Raw genomic sequence first — 19,267 nt, forward strand, 5'->3', positions numbered from 1 at the left:
TCACGGGGTCCGCTGATACAAGGAGAAACAAGAGCAGGAGGGAGAGATGTCGGTGGTGGAGAGGGTGGTGATGTGGCTATGGAGATGGGATAGGAAGCCGTAGGTGGAGGTGAGGGGGACCTACGAGATGTGGTGATAGTACGGCTACAGAATTGCCTGACGGTTGTCGATGTGCACATTCAAGAGTTAGAGGCACAACCGGTGGATAGAGATGCAGAGATTGTAGCCAGGGATGTCCATCTTTTTGCATGGGGGCCGAGTTGATTGAGAGAGAGAGAGAGATGATGTGGTGGATAGAGTGTGGGAGCTACATGATAGAGTTCAAGTTTTGGAGGGAGTACAGGGACAGGGCCCGATTGGGGAGATGATGAGGGAGATATGATGAGCAAGGGCATAGATTGACTACTCGTGGGGATTATATCAGAAGGTTTTGTCAAGTAATCAACAAGCGATGAGCTACTCCCAGATGCAGCGGGCAAGATCAAAGCAGTCTCAGAGGGGTCAGAGCGGTGGTGGTGTGATGGGTCCTTAGCGAGATGGTGAGTGTGGTGGGGGGGTGGAGCCACAACATCTAGCCAGAGTGGCATTTGAGGTATTTTTTTGCATTGTTACATTGTTATTATAATGATACTTCGATGGCTCTTGGTAGCTGATATTTTGGACATCATTGTATTCTGATACATGTGTTCTTTATTATTGATGCAACATATGAGGAGATCTCAGTTTTGTGGCGATGATATGATATGCATTTATGTGATGACATGATTTCTTTATGCATGATGATGATATGATTTATGTCTAGATGTATGTGCTTGATGTGTTTTCTTTCTAGATTTACATGTTGATGATATGATTTCTATATGTATGATATGGATGATTTGCTATATGGATCATGTGGATGATTTGCTAACATGTGGATACAAGTTAATAGATGTATGATGTTTATGTGATGATGTTAATGATTTGTTAACATGTGAATGCAGGTTAATAAATGTATGATGTTTATGTGATGATGTTAGTGATTTTGCTAATACGTGGATGCAGGTTAATAGATGTATAATGTCTATGTGATGAAATGATGGTGGTTTGTGCTAAATGATGAGATGAGATAATGAATAATGATATTTGATGGATAATGCTTTATATGTTGAAATGATGAGATAATGATATGGACGACATGAGTAAACTATGTGTTTTTAAATGTACTTAATGAATCTAATGAATGCACTTAATGAATGAAGTGATATTACCTGATTGAATGTGAATTAAGGCATTTAAATTAAACTAAACGAATTCATGAATGCACTTAAATGAATAAATGAATGCACTTAATGAATGAAATGCAACTAAATGAAGGAATGAATGCACTTAAATGAATAAATGAATGCACTTAATGAATGAAATGCAACTAAATGAAGGAATGAATGCACTTAATGAATAAAACGCAGCTAAATAAGGAATGAATGCACTTAATGAATAAAATGAATGCACTTAATGAATGAAATGCAAGTAAATGACAATGTCATTCCTACATGATATATAAATGCCAAGTTGGTTGGAAAATGCAAATATGGAATGGAGATGTGAGATGATGTATCAGAAAACTTCATCATGATTGTACCCAAGATAAGGCTTATATGTTGATCTTTCTCATAGAAACCCGAATTAATTGCATGTTGACAACAGATTTGTAAAATGGATGAATGGACAAATGAATGGGTGATATGCAATGGAATGCAATATATATAGATGAGATGAAATTGGCAATCCATGGCTTATTCATAATGCTTTATTTCCTCATTGAGCATGGTAGTACCAATCTTGGCCAAGGTATCAGAAACCAAGGTTGAGTGCTTCACCTGTAAACAAACATCGCGGACAAGGAAAGTTCCCCTCCATTCTGGTTCATATACAAATGGTCAAGTTATACGTTGTAGTTAGTAAGCTATAGTGATCCATGACTGTGTATTTTTTGCATAGGATTTCGTAGTGTAGTGAACTTCTCATGTAGACACCATTAGCGCATGCCCCAGAACTTCATTGGAACAATCCATAGACAACGAACAAAGAAAAAGATATCAAGAACCATCCCGGCTACTCTAATCACTTGTGGACATCCTGGAGTAGCATAGGAACTTGATATAAATGCAAAAAATTTGACCAAGTGTTTATCAACCAAACAAAATTTTCTTGTCAAAGAAAAATGGAACCATGTCTTGTTGTAAGGAAGAATGCATCCTTGTGAAGATGGTTGTGTGCAGATGTGTGATTTGTTGGTTGATTTGATAGGTTGTCATCGTTTAAGGAATTTCAAAATATTATTTTTTGTGTCTGTTGTGATGTGTATGTACAAGGAACAATTTGTTTTGCAATGTTTTTGATTGATTTTTATGTTTTTGTCATGTTTTTGGATTTTTTAATGTAGTGAATGTTTTTGTGTTTTCTTTAGGAGATTTTGCAACTGTTTTTGGTAATTTTCTGAGATTTTATGAATGTTTTTGGTATTATTTTATGATGTTTTGTATGAGCAACTCAATGAATCACAAGCGTGGAGAATCCACTCCCATCAGTAGGTTTAAGAACATTGCCCCTAGTTAGATGTCGGTATGAAAGCATGATGTGGGGCATATGAAGTAATAAACCTGATTGTAGATCAATAACAAGTCATGATATAAATGATGGATGAATGGAGACAATGGATGTGATCGCAACAAGTCTAAGATATAATGGAGTTGTAGCCTTTATGAATGGCGCATGTTTACCAAGTTTTTATCACCGTACTTACCCAAGGAGCCACTGGAGTGGTTTTCACCATTTGGACGAATGATTTTTCTTTACTATTTTCTTGATTTTTTAATTTTTTTGTACTTTTTTCAGGACTTATTCTGAATATTTTTGGTGTTTTCTGAATTTTGATGAGCCTGACGCTCTACACAACTTATGTGTGGAACTTTTTGAGATGCAAGTTGTTGATTGGATCTGCTAGGGGTTTTCCTTCTGAAGTTGCTAACTGATATTCCCAAGACCCAAAGATGGCAGTGATGACACATGGACCCAACCAATTGCATTCATTCTCTCTTTGGTTGATTGCGAGGATTTTCTCTTAGAACAAGATCTCCTACCTCAAAAGTGTGAGGTCTGACCCTATGTTTATAGCTTTTGCTCATGCTTTGTTGATATGTTTTAAGGTGGTTGTAGGCAACTTATGCAAGGAGACCCGTAGAGATGGTAATTCCACCTCAATAGGCAAGATGGCTTCTACTCCATAAACAAGAGAGTAGGGGGTTGCGCCTGTAGGGTTTTAATGCTAGTTCGCTATGCCCATAGTGCCAGATTAAAATGAATGTGCCAATCACGGCCAGCATCATTGACTGTCCTTTTGAGGATCCTCAATATATTCTTATTTGATGCTTCTTCTTGACCATTTCCTTGTGGGTAATATGGGATGGAAAAACGGTGTTGGATATGAAACTTCTCATAGAGTTCACAGGCATCTTGATTTTTGAAAGGGAGCCTATTATCTATGATGATGGACATGGGTACACCATACCGAAAGATGATGTAATTGAGGATGAATGAGGTGATCTGCTTGTCGGTGACTGGGTGAGTGGAATGACTTTGATCCACTTTGTGAAGTGCTCTGTGGTGGTAATGATAAATTTATGACCATTGGATGAAGATGGATGGATTTTACCCACAAGGTCAAGTCCCCATTGATAAAAGGGCCATGGTGTTGTGATAGGTTGCAATTCTTGCACTGGGGCATGTATTAGATCTCTGTGAACTTGGCACTTCTTGCACTTTTTGACAAAGTAGTAGGAGTCTTTTTCCATAGAGGGCCAATAGTATCATGTCTGCATGATCTTTTTAGCCAATGAAGGGCCACTTGAATGAGCTCCACAGAAACCTTCATGTACTTCTTCTAAAGTTGTGGTCACCTCACCTTTCTCTAGACATCGGAGGAGAGTACCATCGAGAACTCATCAATATAGGGTTTCAGCAATGATTGTGTATCAAGAGGATTGACGTATGAAGGTTTTTCATTGGTTGTTTGATTGGTTAGGGGGAGGATTTGATCACGTAAATAGGCATAAAATTTACCATACCATGGGGAATCAAGACTAATGAGTTGATAGACCATCTCGGATTCTGAGATATTATAAGCGGGGATCCAAAGTTGTTCAACTATTAACTCGTAGCATGTGGAGTTTTGTGGAAGATCAAGGAGAGAGGCTATTGTAGCCATTACATCTGCAGCTTTATTCTAGTCTCAAGGAATCTACTCAAAAGTGATAGCTATGAATAATTCCTTGAATTTATCAACCATTTTCTTGTAAGGCATGAGCTTATCATCCTTAGTTTGGTAGTCATCATTGACTTGTCGTATGACTGACTAGGAATCACCATATACTTGTAGTTCTTTCAAATTCCATTAGATGGCCATGCAGAGTCCTGTGATCAAAGCCTCATACTTTGTTGTGAGCCTTTATTATTTGGGTATGCTATCACCTTGAGGAGTGATAAAAAGAATGCATGTTCTCGAACCATGTCTAGTGTAAGACCCTTTGAAATATAGCTTCCATGGTGGTGTTGGAATAACTATGAAAATATCCTCATCTGGAAAATTGGAAATAAGAGGATGGACGTCTGTAAGCGGTGCTTTAGCTAGCTAATTTTCAATGACTTGTCCTTTGATGTCTTTGTGTTCTATATATTCTATGTCAAATTCACTGAGGAGCATAACCCACTTTACCAAATGATCGGTTAGTGTTGCTTTACTGAGTAGATACTTGAGTGGATCTATCTTGGCAATCAGTTGTATCTTATGTGTCAACATGTAGTGCCTCAATTTGGTGGCTACCAAAATTACTGCTAGACAAGCTCATTCAATAGGGGTATAATTGAGTTCATAGCCTACCAATGTTCTGGAAATGTAGTATACTACACATTCGTTACCTTATGCATTATGTTATGCTAGTAAGATGCCTAAGGTCGTAGTTGTAGCTGATATGTATAACAATAAGGTCCTATTTGGAGATGGTGGCGTCAGTAATGGTGGTTTCATTAGGTATTCCTTTAGCTATTGGAATGCTTGCTGGCAATTCTTTTCCCATTGAAACAAATATTCTTGTGAAGAAAATATGTGAAGGGATGATATTTGTCAGCCAATTGTGCAATCAACCGCCGAATTGATTGTAGCCTTCCTTGTAATGTTCTTAATTGGCTGATGTTCCTAGGAGGTGGCATTTCCATAATTGCTTTGACCTTTACAGGATCAACCTCAATTCCTTTGTATGAGATGATGTATCCTAGGAGCTTTCCAAAGATTACCCCAAAGACACCCTTCTTTGGATTTAGGCGTACATTATATTGCTCCAATATGTTGAAGATTTTACCTAGCACAGCAGGGTGACCCTCTCTAGTTAATGATTTAGCTAGTAAATCATCCACATAGTCTTCCATCAATGTATGCATCATATCATGGAAGATAGTAGTCATTGCCCTTTGACATGTGGCGCCAGCATTCTTGAGACCAAATGGCATTACATTCCAATAGTATGTACCCCATGGGCATGTAAAATTTATTTTGTGTTGATCCTCTAGAGCAATCTTTATCTAGTTGTATCTTGAAAATTCATCCATGAGTGATAGCATTGCGTGTCTTATTGTGAGGTCCACGATCATATCAATGTTTGGAAGAGGGAAGTCTTCCTTAGGACATGCTTTGTTTAGATCTCTAAAATTTGTATAGATACGGATGCCCCCAGTTGGTTTTTCCACTGGTACCAGGTTGGAGATCCATTCCACATAGTCAATGGGTCTTATGAAACCCACATCTAATAGCTTTTTAAGTTCAGCTTTTACTAATAGTGCAATCTAAGGATGCATCTTTCTAAGATTGTGTTTTACTGGTTTCGCTCCTTCCGCCTCTATTAAGTTATGCATTACTAGTTCTGGATCAAGTCATGGCATGTATGCATAGGACCATGCAAAATTGATTTATTTCTTGTGAAAGAACTCTATAAAATCAAGATCTTCTACTAGAGTCAGTGATTCTACTAGATGTAATATGTATGAATTTTTAGGTGCCCCCAAATTGATCTCCTTTGTTTCTTCTATGAGAATAGATGATCTCTCATGATTAGTGCTAAAGGGGAGAATGTCAAACCTTCCTTCCTCAGGCGCCTCGGAGAGGTTTTCACCATTAGATACATCCTTTGATTTTACTCTTTTTGTTTCCGCAAGTGCCACAGTGTGGTTTTCACTTGAGGATCCTGTTTTGATTTTAATATTTTTGTGACTGAATGGTTTGGCATTTTCTCCAAAGTAAGTTGCATTGTTAAGTTCAATAGCATACCCATCTTTGTGATCCCTGCTTGGTATGTCATCCCATTATTCAAGAAAGTCTATGATCGCGTCATTGTTTTGGAAGGTGTCAAGGTGTGGAGGATCTTGCAAGTTCCACTCAATGAGTTCGGGGTGAATAATTGGCATTGCCTCATCGATTAGGTTAAGTTCATAGGATGCGTCGGTTATGGTAAATATGGAGGAACCAAGGTCATCGTTAGTACTATCCTCTTCATAATCAGGCTCAGGAGGTGACCTATCTATTGTTGAACTATCCTCATCAACTGGGTCCCAAAAGGTTTTAATAAATGCATCTCCTTCACCTTTATTAACCTCAAAAGTGTCCCTGTCAGATGATTGTAAAAATGAAGAATCCCACTTGTATTCATGTGAATCTATCTTGGAATCACTCCATAGAACTCTGTCACTATATGTTATAGGGATCTCTCCTGATGTGAAAGATTTGTCGATATTTGTTGCAGGGGTTTTATCTGATGGGGTTATTGATGTTGCTTGGGTGTCTGAAGTAGACAAGAGTCCTATCCCTGGAGTGATAGTTTGCTAGGCAACATAACTCCTTTTCTTACTTACTGTAAATTGAGAAGTGTTTTTGTAACTTGAAAATTTAGACTTGGTAGGTTGATTTGCAATAGACAGTGTCCTTCTTCTAGAAGGGATGATCTTAGAAGTGCTCCTCTTATGTTTGGTTGGAATCCTGAGCTTAAAAGAGTTGCCTGAACTAGGGTTGAATCTAAGTCCAGTTGTATCTCGTGGTTGTAACAATGGTTGCAATGGCTCTCGTACACCTTGCTTATGGAATCCCAATGCACTATGGTCATCATAGCCCATCTTTTGCATTAGGATAAAACCTTTACCATACCTTTTTGTTGGGATCCTGACATGTTGTCTAGTTGTGTCGAAAGGGTCTTTGTAGATCCATCCTGCCAAATCTTCATCAATAGTTTCTTGTTCCTATGATTTGCATGTAATGAATCCATCAAGTGTAGTAGTATGGGATGAAACAAGTGGTTTGAGTGACTGTTGTGGTTTTCCATAAGTCCTAGGTGAGAGGGGTAGTTGGCCAACATAGAAAAGCTGACTAATATTATACTCTCATGGGCCTTCATCTTGTACTTTCATTTTCAGCTTTTCTTGTTTGGGTGTAGGGATCGTGGATTGGTGAGGTTTTTTGGGTGAATGTAAGATGATGAGGCAGTGGCTTCTCTATTACTAGGGACTGTAATATCAGGTTGATGTGTTATATGGTTGCAAAAAGTGAATGGGTTGGCATCACCAAGGATAGTAATCTCTACTCCGTTATATGGAAACTTGATGCATTGATAGTAAGTAGATGGTACTGCTTGCATGGCATGAATCCATGGTCTACCTAATAGGATATTGTATGGAAGAGGAAGGTCTAGTACTTGACAAACCACATTCTTCACCAAGGGTCCTATCTTGACTGGTAGAGTGACACACCCTTTAGAGGAGTGTTCTGCATCATCATAGGCCTTGATGGTGATCCGCTTTTTGGCATCTACTGCATATCCCAGTGTTGTGATTAACTGTAATGTGCAAATATTAAGGCCAGCTCCATTGTCAATCAAGACTCGCTTGATTCTATGTTTATGTATGAATCCCTCAATGTGGAGAGGGGCGTTATGTAGTTGTTGAAAGGATCCATCATCATTCTCTACAAAAGTGAGACATGGTGATGATTTGAGACTACCAACCATGGCTTGAAATTGATATGTATTGAGGTCAGGTGGAACTGACACTTCTTGGAGAGCTTGATCTAAGATGGTTTTATATGAGGTTGATATATGCAAAAGCTCTAGTATGGAGATAAGTTCTGGCATCTTATCTAATTGGTCCACAAGGTTATAATGTTTGGGCACATATGTCACTCTCGATGGTGCACCTGGTAAGACAAGCTTGCTATGGCGGGTAACAACATTACATGCGGGATCCTTGCCTTGGATGGTAATGGCAACAACTTGTTCATTGGCATCATAAAGATTATTGACAGTATAGGTCTAGGTTGCGCATGTATAATTTGTCATGTTATCTTGATTCTTACCTTCATGGGAGGGACCTCCTTTCTCATATGATGGGAGTGGATTTTTTAGCATGGTATGATCAATATTGGAAGCTTTTGCATTGTGACCATCCACTTCTATGTCATCTCGATCAATGAGATCTTGAACGATATCCTTTAATCGATGACAGTTGTTTGTTTTGTGCCCTATTCCTTTATGAAATTCACAATGATCATTATCTCTCCACCAGGAAGGTTTTACTTGTGGTTCATAGTGTGATGTTTTAGGTAATGTGATAAGATCAGAAGAGATGAGTTGGCATAAAATCTTTTCAAGAGATTCTCCCAAGGGTGTGTAGGTGCGATTGGGTTTGTAGGTCGGGTACCTATTTTTAGGTTCCCCTTGTTGTGTGTTTGAAGATTGATTTCCTAGATTGGTTTGAGGATTATCTTGATTGGTAGTAGGGGTTGGGCGATTTTGACAATTCGTGTGTTCACAACACCATCATTAACAATGTTTTTGTTCTTAGCCCAAAACTTTGGTTTGTTACTATTGTAGGTTGGTCTTGGACCATCCTTATTGTCATTGTATATTTTGACAAGTCCCTTTTTGATAAGGGATTTCTCTATTTTAAGTCCTTGAGCGATGACGTCTTTGAAATTGTCGAAACATTTTATGTCTAAGTAAAATTCCATTTCCTCATTTAAGTTTGAAATAAAAATTTCAACTAATTGCTCTTCGGGAATGGGAAATGAACGTCTACTAGAAAGGTGTCTCAATCTTTGTCAGAATATTGAGAGTAACTCACCATTCTTTTTTTTTGTATTCCATAGATCAGCCATGGAGACATCCCGTTCTATGTTATGCACATGATGAGTGAAAAAAAAATTGTATGAGATCCTCATAGGTCCTGATCCCACTGGATAGGCATGAGAACCATTTCATGGTTGAGCTTCCCAAACTTTACGGAAAGAGGTGCATTAAATATGTGTCCTCATATGCAACCTCTAAGGAAGTGGAGAAAAATTCTTGCACATGATCTCTAGGGTCTCCCTTTCCTTTGTATTTATAAAATTTTGGGGTTTCAAAGGTGCGTGGGAAAGGAGGCATGCATATGTTTCTATCAAATGTATATGGATAGATATCTTTGAGAGCATATTCCTTTTATGTCCTTCCTGAGTGCACTTGTTGGGTGAGGTCTTGCATCTATTGTCTTAACATATCCATTTCTGTAAGATGAGGGGGGATGTTGTCATGTTGATAGTTATCATCATAGTTATGTGTATTCCTTGCCTCCCTTGCAACATGATTTTGTTCTTGTCAATGGCTATGTTGGTCTTTTTATGGTATATCCTTAAGTTGTGATACGTCAAAATTAGTAGGAAGATTGGCTCCTTCTTGAGCAAGTTTTAGAAAATGGGCATCAACACTTCCCTTGAGAATTTCTTCAAAAAGTCCGTTAAATATGGGGTTACTAAGTGTGTCTTCTATTTGTGCTTGTGTAGGGGTATCTGGGTCTCCTCTTTTGGAAAAGCGATTAACGTTTGCTTCTTCTTCTTCCCGTATTTCTTTTTGAGTTTGTCAATGACTCTGAGACCTAGTCCTAGCCATGTTTGAAGCATGCATTTGTGGGTGAAAAAGTGTGTGGTTGAGAATGAGATGAATGAAAAGGTGGATGTGTGATCCCTTCTTATAGTTCCAAGATTTTATGATGATGATGATGAGTTGAAGTGTATGTGGATGTTTGATCTCCTACACTAAAGGTTGGGTATCAACACAGTCCTCTTTAGCATTTCTCATTTGATGTCTTAACAATTGTGAGATGAGGTGTAGCAAGGTTTATGTTGTTACAAACACAAGCTATCTAGTAATGAGAGGATGCACTCGTGGACTAGTTTAAACCTATCTAGATGTTTAGTAATGTCTTTTAGGATGATTGATCTTAGATGTAGAGACACACTAGAAAGTAATTTTGTTGGTATGATAAGCAATATCCGAAAGGGCTAAGGACAAGACCTCTTTGTTTTGAGAGTTAAATGGATTTTTTATGTGTTTAGAAAGAGTGTGAACCTTGGAATTTCTATTAAGGGACTATGAATTTGATGATTGATTTTGGAAATGATTTTGAAGTGAGAAAGATGGAAGAAAATGTAGGAGGATTATGTGAACCTAGGAATCTCTAATAAGTGATTGTGGGTTGTGGAATGTATGATGGAGGAATGTGTTGACCATGATTGTGATGATATGATAGAGCCCTTCTTTGAAAGAAAGACTGTGATGCAAGTGGTTCTAATTCAAAGTCATCAATAAAACCGTGACTATGTTGGTATTATGGATTGTGGGTTGTGAAATGTATGATGGAGGAATGTGTTGACCATGATTGTGACGATATGGTAGAGCCCTTCTTTGAAAGAAAGATTGTGATGCAAGTGGTTCTAATTCAAAGTCATCATGTGTTGCATTGATTTTGTCATTGATGTCAAAACTTATCTTTTTGGAGGTCTACATTGTTGATTTTGGCTTATTGTTGCACCAGCACATTGTGTTCACCAGCATGGTTAGTGGCTCATGCACAGTCACTGATATATGTTCACCAGGAGGATATATTGTTCACCGACAGTGATGATAACTTGTTATCATCTAGAGATCATTTGGTTATGTCGAAGACATGGATTGGATGTTTGGATTTGGTGTTTTTCTTATTGGTCTAATCAGGTTGACATAATTGCCTTTACCAGCAGATGGGTCTAGGTTATGGACCGGTACATGATATCTATTCCAGATCAGCACGACACGTCTTGGAAATGGTTTATTGATTGGATAATGTGTAAATGTATTGAGTTGATGCCATAAGAGAGGAAGGAGAAGTCAGCTGACCCCCCTACTAAGGACACATCCTGCACCCCCAAGAGAGCTCACAACTATTGGAACTTACTCTCAGTGAAAGGTTGGTAAATATGTCTACAACCTGCTCCGTTGTAGGACAATACTACAAATCAAGGACCTACTCGTGAATCAGCTCTTGGATATAGTGCATATGGATCTCGATGTGTTTGGTTTGCTGGTGTTGGATCGGGCTCTTCAAGATTGCAATAGCACTCTGATTGTCCTAATGTAGAACTATCGATCGTGGAGTGGTGAACCCAAACTCTGTGAGAATTTGTTGAAGCCAAATGGTCTCAGTCATTGCATTAACAGCTCCTTGATACTCAAGAAATAGCATGCTGCTTCATTCTATGCCAACAAATGGGGCCTGAACCAAGGTGAAAACTATAACCGAAAGTAGACTTACGATCATCAAGATTGCCAACCCAATCGGAGTCTGTATAACCAACCAAGTGAAGTGTTGTGCTTGTTGTATAGTGAATACCATAGTGATGTGTACCCTAGATGTAATGAAGGATGTGTTTGGCGACTTTCCAATGAAGCTCATGTGCTTCCTGCATGAAGCGGGAAACCATGCCAACCACAAATGAAATATCAGGGTGTGTGTGAGTCAAGTAGATGAGACTACCCACAAGCTGACAATACAATGTGGCATCAACTAGTGGAGAAGAACACTGAGCCTCAAGCTTGACTCCTAAAAGAAAGGGAGTCAATGCAGGCTTACAATCAGCCATAAGAAAGTGTGCAAATAGATCAAGAGCATACTTGGGTTGTGATAATGTAATCCCAGAAGATGACTGTGAAATCTCTATCCCGAGAAAGTAGTGCAAAAGACCCAAGTCAGTCATAGCAAATCTGTCATGCAAAGCAGATTTGAAATTGCTAATGATGGATGTGGTGCTCCCTATAATGATCAAATAATCAACATAGAGCACAAGTATCAAGTGAGAGTCATCCTATCGCAAAAGGTAGACATTCGGATCGGAATGACACCTGGTGAACCCTGCTAAGAGATGAAAGGAATCCATCTTGGCGTACCAAGTCCTGGGGGACTACTTGAGGCCATAGAGAGATTTCCTTAGTCTAAAAAACCAAGGAAGTATCCTGGATGAAACCTTGTGGTTGTTCCATATAAATCTCCTCATCAAGATCCCCATGAAGAAAAGCACTCTTCACATCCATCTGATGTACATCCCAACCATGAGCTGCAGCAATAGCAAACGTCAAGTGAATGGAGTTCATCTTGGCTATGGGTGCAAAGGTCTTAGTATAGTCAACACCTGGAACATGAGAGAAACCTTTCACTACAAGTCAAGTCTTATACTTATCCACACTACCATCTATTGCAAACTTGGTTCGATATATCCACTTACATCGAACCATCTTTCTCCCCTTAGGGAGATGGACTAAATCCCATGTGTTGTTCCTCATCAAGGAACTATACTCTTCCTCCATAGCTTGGTCCCACTCAAGAACCCCTGATGCTTCCTGAAATGTCTGTGGATTAGAAGTGGTAGCAATGAATGCATGTGGAAGATCCTGATGTTGTGATCGAGTCCTCCGTTGAAGGATCCCCAACAAGAGAACCCACAGACTCAAGTGTCTGTCAAGCCCAATGATGTCTAGGTGGAGGTGGAGAACGAGGCTCCTCAACTGCAAGTGGACCCTGTAGAGGTGTAACCCTATGAGTTGGAGTTGAAGGAGTCTCATCATATGAATCACTAGCATCAATATCCACAATGGAGGAAGGTGGAGGAGGTAGAGAGGCTAAGTTAGGAAAGCTTTCCTCAAAGTGAACACTCCTCTCAATAAACACCTCATGTGTCTCAGGATCCATCAATCTATATGCCTTAACACCCTCAGGATATCCAACAAATATGCAAGGCCGACTCTGAGGTTCCAATCCCTTGTGTTTCTACGGAGGTATGGGATCCCATGCTGGACACCCAAAGACTCTGAAATGTCTCACAATTGATTTCCTACCAGCCCAAGCCTCAAAAGGAGTAATATCTTGCAAAGCTTTGTGAGGAACCCGATTCTGGATGTGTGTGGCACAACTGATAACATCTGCCCAAAAGGTGAGATCAAGAGAATGTGCATGTATCATACAGCTAGCCATTTCTTTGGGAGTTCTATCCTTGCGTTCTGCAACATCGTTCTGTTGTGGAGTGTATGCAACAGAATGTTGAAGATCAATCCCCTCAAATGTACAAAAATCCTTAAGTCTCTTGTTCACATATTCCCTTCCATTATCTGTATGAAGAATCTTGACCACTTTCCCAGCTTGCTTCTCCACACGAGTCTTGAAGTCCTGAAATCTGTCAAATACTTCACTCTTATAAATGAGAAAGTAGACCCAAGTGAAGCGGGAGTAGTCATCAATGAAGGTGTTGGAAATGGACTTGCCACATCATTGTGAACAAGTTGAAGAACTTCCAAAGCTCTCCAAGCCTTCCCCTTATCAAACTTCTCCTTGGGATGCTTGCCCATGGAACAACCTGAACATACACCCTCTGAAAAACTAATTCAAGGTAGACCTGTGACCATGTCTTTCATGCCGAGCTGCTGAAGATAGCGGTAGTTGAGGTCACCAAACCGCTCATGCCATAGCTTACTATCTGAAATTGAATGAGTAAGCAAGGCCCTAGAAGGAGAACTTGTCACAAAGTGGGAGAATGAATAAAGCCTTGAGTTGTCATTGACTTATCCCACTGCTACTAAGGCATCATCATCAAGTTCCTTTACCACAACTAAATCAAGTGTAAACTCAACCTTTTTTCCATTCCCATAGTGAGTGATTTGGTAGATAGAGAGAAGGTTGGTAGACAAGTTAGGAACATAAAGAACATTCTCAAATGTTCCATCATCCATTCAATTGAACCTTTCCCTTCAACCTCTAATTGTGTATCATGACCTATGCAAATGTGAGGTACCTTAGATGGCTCCAATGAAGAAAACTACTCCTTTGTAGAACCCATGTGATAAGAGGCACCCGAGTCAAGTATCCACTGCTATGAAGAACCTGTTGTAGCCACAAATGCTTGCCCTTTTCCCTTAGAATGTGAGGAAGAGGAAGGCAATGAATCCTTCTTTGTGTAGGTGGATGGCAAGTTGATGTTGTTTTTCTTAAGAAGATTAGTTAACTCATCAACTTGCTTGGTGTGGCATCAATGCTCATCATGACCATACTTCTTGCAATATGCACAAGTTGGTTTATCCCTCTTAGGTAGTGTCCCCTTCTTAGAGGAGGATGAAAAATCACCCTGTGATGGAGAGGATGAGTGCCATTTTTCCTGTTGTGCTTTGACTTAGATTGATTCTTCTTGTTGTTGGAATCTTTGCCTTGACCTCCTTGATTCCCTTGATTAGCCACCAAAGCCTTGGACTTTGAAGACTTGAGAAGCCCCATGTTCAACAACTTAGATTGTTCCAATATCAACATTTCTGTGAAAGCATCAAATGAAGGCATGACATAGGAACTCCCCACTATCAAACAATGAGTTTGGAAGCTAGACACAAATGCTACATATTCTGGTGCAAGCTTGTCCAACAAGTTGAATATCAACTGAGCATCCTTTTTGTCAATTCCACAATCCTTAAGCTTTGCTCTTAGCTCATTTTCTTTGGTGACATAATCTTGGATTGTATCAAAACTCTTGGGATCCAAGTTGGTGAGCTCATTGCCAATTGTGTAACCTCTGATTTCATCAACTTGAGCATACAATTTCTGAAACATATCCCAAGCATCTTTGATTGTATAGTACACTTCTCAATATGAAAGATGAGGTCATCTGATACATACTTACACAAAGTTCCAAGAGCCATGCAATTCTTAGTGAGCCATTCTAACTGAGCATTAGGATCAGCCTTAGGATCAGGTGGTGTTGCTATAGTTCCATCTATGTAATGCGTGAGACCTTTTTCCATTAATTTGCTCCATACTTTAATTTTCCATTATGCATTTTTATGTGGAGTTAAAGGTGGAAATTGATGAGGACTCATTGCAACAAAAAATGAAAGAGCACAAGGAAAGAGAAGCACAATCACACAAGACACCCCCCCAAAATTGATGATTTGGCACTTTATACTTAGTGTGTGTACAATGGGCCACTTGCAAAATTTCAATTTTACAACTGCCTCAATAAGGCCAAAAGAGACTCAAACTAATAGTGCAAGAGATCTAAACTAAGATCCAAGCAATTTACAAGTACCAAATAGGCCAAATAAGACCAATATCTGAAAGTATAATTTCCACTCAAAATCTCTGAAATCTGATCATAGTTATGAAAGTAGACGAAAAAACATGCACTTTCAAAAAAACGGCACCTGAAAAGGAGGTTGTATGAGCTCAAACGAGGCCTTTGAAGTTGCAGAATTGAGGATTGGACAGGTACAGTTGAGAGAATCCAAAAATTCCAAAAAAATTGTGCACCAAAATCAGAAAATAACCACACCATTGCAAAGAGCATGAAACATTAGCCAAATCCAAACTGCTCAACAGAGAGGGGTCTAAAAATTTCCAAAAAATGCTGATGTCACCAAAACACTATGCTAAATTTGACGGCTGTATGATAGTCAAAATGGTCGTCGCACCCTAAACTAGGCTGACTGGGTGCTTACGTGGCAGCTGACTGTGCAAAAAATTTGGGTGGCACTAACTAGGTTGCGCTGCTGACGAGGCAGGTGACTGGGCTCCTGCGTGGCACTGTTGGCGGGTGGTTTCTACAGTCACTGGAAAACTGGCGGTGATTGCCGGAGATCTGCCGGCAGCAGCCAAAAATTGGCAAAAAACTGTCAGAGTCGATGGTCTCAGGGGAGCAGAGTCGGTGGTTGGGGTCAGAGTTTTTGCAGGCACAGCGGTGGTGTGCAAGGCCGGAGTTGCCTGCATGGGCGGCGGCATGGGCTACTGGAGGCTGCAGCTCGAGCTGCTGCGAACAGGCGGTGGCGAGAGGCATGAACGTGCCTGGGCGGAGAGTTGCAGGAGCCGCTAGAAGGCGGTGCAGGGGCCACTAGAAGGCGGTGGCAGGACCGATACGGGTGTTACTGCGCAACCTACAACCTGCAGAGAAGTACGGTGGTGCAGTGGGGGGTCTATGGACCCCCAAAAATAATAATTTTTTTTTCTTTTTTTTTTTTAAACAAAAAAACCCCTTTTTCGAATTTTCTTTTTTTTTAATTTTTAAACAAAAAACCCCATCATTAGCAAAAAATTCCTCCACCCCCAAAAGTCAATTTTCGCCAAAACTGATTGAGTTTATAGTCGATTTTTATGGAAATGGCCTCCCAAACGCTATGGTCAGGTCAAAAACGCTCTAAGATGCCTCCAAAAAATGCTTGTCCCTCAGATCTGAAAATAGCAGCCTTCCAAAATGTCTCCAAAAACCAATCAATGAAGCCCCAATGGCTCTAATACCATGTGAGATTTTACCAAGATCAAGGGTACAATGAAAAGTATAAAAGAGAGACAAAAGAATGACAAGAACAAACTGTATTCTTATCAATATGCAAATGATCAACTGGATTAACCAATACAATGAATATAGGCATGCTTATATAGGCAAGGCCATATGGATGTACGAGCACACAATCATGACATGTGTCTCAATGAGAAACAAGGGTAGGTAAGAAATATTAGGGGTAAGTAGGAGAAATAATATAATATTCCACAAGAGGTGGATGACCCAGCGAATGTGGAGTGTAACAGCAAAATAAGACCACAAAAGGTGGAATTTCTCCTACAAGCTATATCTGTATGTGCACACTTCCCTAAGTGTATCAAATACAAACTACGAAGAGATGCATTATCCTAAGTTAACTTAAGTAAAGTGTAATAATATCCATAATGAATATTTATTTACACCAACATGTATATATAATTGTAAGATCTTATTGAAGATCGGATATGGTATGAGTGTGTGCGAATATTAAAGAGCGAAAATAAGCAGATCCTTGTGTGAATCACACAGACATTATCTGAAGGTTGAAGGAAAGGTTATGAAGGTGTTTGACACTCATGTTCAAAGCTTAAACTGGTACTAAATCCAACATTGCAAATGTTATATTGAAGCAATACATTGTTATTTGATTTAACCATCCAATTGTAGTCAGTGTGACTCCTATTTTGTGATTGAGTAGTGAGCTCTAGGTGGTTGGCCTTTCTGCATGTGCAGACCCCATTTGTATACACTTACTATCTGCAGTAGTATCATCTGATTGTGGGTAAGGTTTCCCACCATGGTTTTTTCTTTTATAGGGTTTCGACGTCAAAATCTTTGTGTTATGTGTTGTGGATATTTTTTCTCTTTTTGTTTCATGCATTAAGTTAAACTGGTAATGCTATAACAGTTAATCTATTTTACCGGCACTAAGTTTCAAGTTGGATTAATTGGTTTTGGGTTGTAATTATTAACAATTGGTTCACAACTAATTCCCCCCCCTCTCAGTTGTCCTTCTTGATTCCTAACAATTGGTATCAGAGCATAGTCCTCTTTTTGCAGAAGCCTAACAGCTTGAGAAGATCCTATGGCAACAAATATTTTCAGGAAGCACAATCCTAAACTTGATGGAACTAACTATGGTATATGGAAGATCATAATGGAAACACATATGAACTGCATTGGAAGAGATATATGGGATCTTACTAAGAATGGCTATGTTGGTCCTACTCTGAATCAACCTCATCCAGCAACATTGGCTAAGGACTTGGAGAATGATTGCAAAGCAAGAGAAGCACTTCTGAGCACATTATTAGATCAGCAAATCATGGGATTATCAGACAGATCTACTGCTAAAGCTATTTGGGATAAACTGAAAACATTGAATGAAGGAGATACCACTATCAAAATTGCAAAAGTGGAATGTTACCAAGTCAGGTATGAAAATTTAAAAATGGAAGAAGATGAAAGAATTTCTGCATTTATGGAAAGAGTAAATGAAATGGTTTTAGGAATACAATGTTGTGGAGGATCTTTAAGTGAAGATGAAATTATTTCTAAAGTTTTAAGAGATTTGCCACCGGCTTACAAAATGAAAGTGACTGCTATTAATGAGTTGAGAACAATGTCTAATACATCAGTTTCTAGAGATTCTTTGGTTGGAAAAAAATTTGCATTTGAGCTTGAAGAGTTTGGTCCTATTGCTACAGTCAAAAGTGATTTAGCTTTCAAAGAATCATCATCGGCATCATCATCATCATCATCATCTAATAAAACTGATTGGAAAGCACTTTATGCAAAAGAACTTGAAGATATGAGAAGATAAAATGAAGAACTTGAAGCACTATTTGCAAGGAAGATGCCTAAAGGTCTAGTAGGAAGTAAGTATGAAGGTAAAGCACCTTTCAAATGTTTCAATTGCAATAAAGTTGGTCACATAGTGTCTACGTGTCCTGATAGACATGCAAGACTAAGGGAGGAAGCAAAAAAACATATAAGCCTAACCCTGAATATCAGAGATATAGATTTAAGAAAAATAGAGATAAGTCATGTTACTATGCAGATGAAGGTGTCACAGATGATTCAGATGAAGATCCACTAGATAGTGGATGGGAATTTGTTGCAATAAAGGAAGATCAACCAGCACCTATTGTCAAACCAGTAGAGAAGGCACTAGCAGCAAAAATTGAAGAAAAGGATGAATGGATCATAGATAGTGGATGCTCACATCATATGACTGGTGATAAAAGAAAATTCTTATCATTACAGGAAATTCATGGAGGTCTAGTAAGATTTGGAGATGATAAAGCTTGTTTAATCAAAGGAAGAGGTACTATATCTTTGCATGGTAAGCACAATATTGACAATGTTTATTATGTAGAAGATTTAAAGCATAATCTTTTGAGTGTTGGTTAGTTAGTGGAAAAAGGATTTCAGTTACAATTCAAGAATGGAAAATCCAAAATATTGGATTGGAGATTGCAACCGATAATCAAACTAAAGGTAATATCTTTCATTTGAATACCAATGATAAGACATGTTTGATTGCACACATTGATG

Source organism: Cryptomeria japonica, chromosome 3, assembly GCF_030272615.1.
Source record: "Cryptomeria japonica chromosome 3, Sugi_1.0, whole genome shotgun sequence".
Lineage (NCBI taxonomy): Eukaryota > Viridiplantae > Streptophyta > Pinopsida > Cupressales > Cupressaceae > Cryptomeria > Cryptomeria japonica.